This window comes from Leucoraja erinacea, unplaced genomic scaffold (genome assembly GCF_028641065.1).
Source record: "Leucoraja erinacea ecotype New England unplaced genomic scaffold, Leri_hhj_1 Leri_1532S, whole genome shotgun sequence".
In the NCBI taxonomy this organism is placed as follows: domain Eukaryota; kingdom Metazoa; phylum Chordata; class Chondrichthyes; order Rajiformes; family Rajidae; genus Leucoraja; species Leucoraja erinaceus.
Genome location: NW_026575817.1, coordinates 1 through 5,000, shown reverse-complemented (window position 1 = coordinate 5,000; position 5,000 = coordinate 1). Strand labels below are relative to the sequence as shown.

The 5,000-nt window shown below is 50.7% G+C and overlaps 1 long non-coding RNA gene across 1 annotated transcript in view; it reads right to left on the bottom strand.

The window, feature by feature from the left end:
• The window catches only part of LOC129715945 (uncharacterized), a 7,609-nt gene extending 2,968 nt beyond the window's left edge, over window positions 1-4,641 (bottom strand). Inside the window, exons 1-2 of the long non-coding RNA XR_008726574.1 lie at window positions 4,613-4,641; window positions 1,093-1,203 (exon numbers count right to left, since the gene is read on the bottom strand). This is a non-coding gene — a long non-coding RNA (uncharacterized LOC129715945). The remainder of the gene's footprint in view (window positions 1-1,092; window positions 1,204-4,612) is intronic.
• Between the last annotated feature and the right edge of the window lie 359 nt (window positions 4,642-5,000).

Sequence of the window (5,000 nt, the reverse complement as noted above, 5' to 3'; positions counted from 1 at the left end):
CTGAGGAGACTGAAGAAGGTCCATCTGTCTCCTCAGATCCTGGTGAACTTCTACCGCTGCACCATCGAGAGCATCCTTACCAACTGCATCACAGTATGGTATGGCAACTGCTCTGTCTCCGACCGGAAGGCATTGCAGAGGGTGGTGAAAATTGCCCAACGCATCACCGGTTCCTCGCTCCCCTCCATTGAGTCTGTCCAAAGCAAGGAGGGGAGCTCAGCATCGCCAAGGACTGCTCTCACCCCAACCATGGACTGTTTACCCTCCTACCATCCGGGAGGCGCTACAGGTCTCTCCGTTGCCGAACCAGCAGGTCGAGGAACAGCTTCTTTCCGGCGGTTGTCACTCTACTCAACAACGTACCTCGGTGACTGCCAATCACCACCCCACCCCACACTTATTATTTTTTTTATTCAAATCGTTTGCTATGTCGCTCTTCAAGGGAGATGCTAAATGCATTTCGTTGTCTCTGTACTGTACACTGACAATGACAATTCAAATTGAATCTGAATCTGTATGTGTATGTGACAAATAAACTTGACTTACATAGAGAAAACATAGAAATTAGGTGCAGGAGTAGAGGCCATTCGGCCCTTCGAGCCTGCACCGCCATTCAATATGATCATGGCTGATCATCCAACTCAGTATCCCGTACCTGCCTTCTCTCCATACCCCCTGATCCCCTTAGCCACAAGGGCCACATCTAACTCCCTCTTAAATATAGCCAATGAACTGGCCTCAACTACCCTCTGTGGCAGAGAGTTCCAGAGATTCACCACTCTCTGTGTGAAAAAGGTTCTTCTCATCTCGGTTTTAAAGGATTTCCCCCTTATCCTTAAGCTGTGACCCCTTGTCCTGGACTTCCCTAACATCGGGAACAATCTTCCTGCATCTAGCCTGTCCAAACCCTTAAGAATTTTGTAAGTTTCTATAAGATCCCCTCTCAATCTTCTAAATTCTAGAGAGTATAAACCAAGTCTATCTAGTCTTTCCAGTCCAGTCCAGACTTGACTTGTTAGTGAACGGTGATCGCTGGTCGGCGGGGACACGGTAAAACACAGGGAGGATACGGCGGGGGGGAGAGAAACCCACCTCAGGGTAAACTCCGATCAGAGCGTCAGCCTTTGTGTAGAATTCTTCCTTCAGCGAGATGACCACAGCCTGGAAGTTCGACACGGACTGCTCCTTGATGTAGTTGGCCACCTGCATCGGGAGGAGGCAAAAGGGTCAGAAGACTGGATCGGGAGGAGGCAAAAGGGTCAGAAGACAGAGATTGTACTTCCGGTGGCGCTGGTGTCAGCAGCCTCCACCTACAGCCCGGTATCTTTTTGTTTATTTAGTTATGGTGGCCGATTGGGAAAGGGGGAGATGCAGCGAGACCTGGGTGTCATGGTACACCAGTCATTGAAGGTAGGCATGCAGGTGCAGCAGGCAGTGAAGAAAGCGAATGGTATGTTAGCTTTCATTGCAAAAGGATTTGAGTATAGGAGCAGGGAGGTTCTACTGCAGTTGTACAGGGTCTTGGTGAAACCACACCTGGAGTATTGCGTACAGTTTTGGTCTCCAAATCTGAGGAAGGACATTATTGCCATAGAGGGAGTGCAGAGACAGTTCACCAGACTGATTCCTGGGATGTCAGGACTGTCTTATGAAAGAAAGACTGGATAGACTTGGTTTATACTCTCTAGAATTTAGGAGATTGAGAGGGGATCTTATAGAAACTTACAAAATTCTTAAGGGGTTGGACAGGCTAGATGCAGGAAGATTGTTCCCGATGTTAGGGAAGTCCAGGACAAGGGGTCACAGCTTAAGGATAAGGGGGAAATCCATGATCATATTGAATGGCGAACGGTGCAGGCTCTGTGTGTGAAAAAAGTTCTTCTCATCTCGGTTTTAAAGGATTTCCTCAAATCCTTTTGCTATGAAAGCTAACATACCATTGGCTTTCTTCACTGCCTGCTGCACCTGCATGCCTACTTTCAATGACTGGTGTACCATGACACCCAGGTCTCGCTTATGGTGTGTTTTGTTATTTTATTATATGTATGATTGCAAGGCAACGACATTTCTTTAGGTAGAAGGTACAGGAGCCTGAATACTGCAACGTCCAGGTTCAGGAATAGCTACTCACCCCACGGCTATCGAACTGAACTCAGACAAAACTCTGAACATTAATAGCCCATTATCTGTTTATTTGCACCTTATGTCCTATGCCATTTTGGTCTCCTAATCTGAGGAAGGACATTCTTGCCATAGAGGGAGTGCAGAGACGGTTCACCAGACTGATTCCTGGGATGGCAGGACTGTCTTATGGAGAAAGACTGGATAGACTTGGTTTATACTCTCTAGAATTTAGGAGATTGAGAGGGGATCTTATAGAAACGTACAAAATTCTTAAGGGGTTGGACAGGCTAGATGCAGGAAGATTGTTCCCGATGTTGGGGAAGTCGAGGACAAGGGGTCACAGCTTAAGGATAAGGGGGAAATCCTTTAAAACCGAGATGAGAAGAACGTTTTTCACACAGAGAGTGGTGAATCTGTGGAACTCTCTGCCGCAGAGGGTAGTCGAGGCCACACAGTTCATTGGCTATATTTAAGAGGGAGTTAGATGTGGCCCTTGTGGCTAAAGGGATCAGGGGGTATGGAGAGAAGGCAGGTACGGGATACTGAGTTGGATGATCAGCCATGATCATATTGAATGGCGAATGGTGCAGGCTCGAAGGGCCGAATGGCCTCTACTCCTGCACCTGTTGTCTATGTTTCTATGTTTCTAAAAGAGGAATTAGGTGAAGCAGGGAGAGGAGGGCGAGAGTTTGGGGCCTGTTTCAAGATGGCCGACTTTTGCCTCCTGTTTCCGCACTGTATCTCTAAACTAAACTAGTGTGTGAACGGGCGATCGATCGCTGGTCGGCACGGACTCGGACACCTATTGTCTATGTTTCTATATGTGTATATATTTCTATAATGGTATATGGACACACTGATCTGTTCTGTAGTCAATGCCTACTATGTTCTGTTGTGCTGAAGCAAAGCAAGAATTTCATTGTCCCATCTGGAACACACAATAAACTCTCTTGAATCTTGAATCAAATTCCCCCGACGGCAATTCCGTCGACCGACTGGGCCGTGGTTGGGTGAACGATGTGTTGGCCCTGGGTGCTGGACCGCAGACAACGCCCAGCCGGCGGGCCAGCTGAGGAGTTTTGGCCGCCCGCACAGTCCGGCGCTCCGTCCAACTCGCGAACCGACGATCGGCCCGTGAGAAGGAGGGGTGGAGGCGTTGGCGGCGGTCAGCGAAGGTCGGACTGCCGACGGGGCCATGGGCGAGGCGCTGCTGCTGCTGCTGCTGCTGCTGCACTCCACGGGCTGCACTACGTCGTGGACGGGCGAGGCGGGGTCCGACCCAACACGAGTAGCAGCGGTCAAATACGGGACAAGGGCGGTCCCGTACGGGACGAACCGATTTAGAGGCCCGTGTACGGGATGTCCCGGATAATGCCGTTACAGTCGGCGACACTGGCTCTCTGTCCCGCTAATGCCGTTACAGTCGGCGACACTAGCTCTCTGTCCCGACTAATGCCGTTACAGTTGGCGACACCATCTCGCTATCCCGGCTAACATCACTCAGAGACTGCTGCTGTCCTTTTATCGGTGCTCCATTGAGAGCATACTAACATACTGTGTATGCGTGTGGTACACCAGCTGCACAGCGGCTCAGAGGAAAGCGCTCCAGAGGGCCATTGACAACGCCCAGAGGATTGTCGGCTGCCCTCTCCTTACCTTGGAGGACTTCCACAGTTCCCGCTGCATCAAAATATCCCAGAGTATCATAAAGGACATTTCCCACCCCGGACACTCCCTGTTTGAACTGTTGCCGTCAGGCAGACGGTACAGATCTACAAGGACAAGGACGAACAGACCAAAAAACAGTTTTTACCCCACTGCTATAAAAGCACTAAATGTAGCCGCCAAGGAACGCAGGGCGATACATACTAATGGACTGTGGTACACTGTGAAATCGACAGAAGGATGGAGGGTTGGGTGTTTATGCCTGGTGCTATTTTAGTTGTTTATCTTTTAATATTTTACCTTGTATGTATCGTTAGCTTTTAGAAATGTTTGAATGGTGCACTGACTGGCTGACATTTTTAAATTTCGTTGTACATGGTTCATGTTACAATGACAATAAAGAAACTATTCTATTCTATATTCTATTCTAATGCCGTTACAGTTGGTGACACCAGCTCTCTGTCCCGGCTAATGCCGTTACAGTCGGCGACACTGGCTCTCTGTCCTGGCTAATGCCGTTACAGTTGGCGACACTAGCTCTCAATCCCGACTAATGCCGTTACAGTTGGCGACACTGGCTCTCTGTCCTGGCTAATGCCGTTACAGTCGGCGACACTGGCTCTCTGTCCTGGCTAATGCCGTTACAGTTGGCGACACTAGCTCTCAATCCCGACTAATGCCGTTACAGTTGGCGACACTGGCTCTCTATCCCGGCTAATGCCGTTACAGTTGGCGACACTGGCTCTCTATCCCGGCTAATGCCGTTACAGTCGGCGACACTAGCCAGGAGGGGGCGGCGTGGCCGGGACGGAGAGACGCTCACCTTCCCGATGTTGGTGTTGTCCAGGGCAGACGTCAATCTCGTCCAAGTGAGAGGGCGAGACAAAAAAAACGGGGCGGGTTTGTAGCTGTGGGCGAGAGAGGGAGGTGGAGGGGGGGGGGGGTTTAGGTGAGGGGAGGGAGGGGTGGGGGGGGGGTGTGGCGGGGAGGGAAGGAGAACTAGAAGTGATGGGTTAGTCGACCCCACACCCAGGTACCCCAGAAACCATTCGCCCACACCCCCCCCCCCACACCCCCAGGGCAACCGTTGTCAAGAGTAAATTGCCCAAGGCTTCAAGAAGACAGCAAGAGGTAGAGGGAGGGGGGAGAGGGGGAGGGGGTGAGGGGTTGCGGAGAGGAGGGATGTGGGCGCGAGAGAGAGGGAAGGGGGA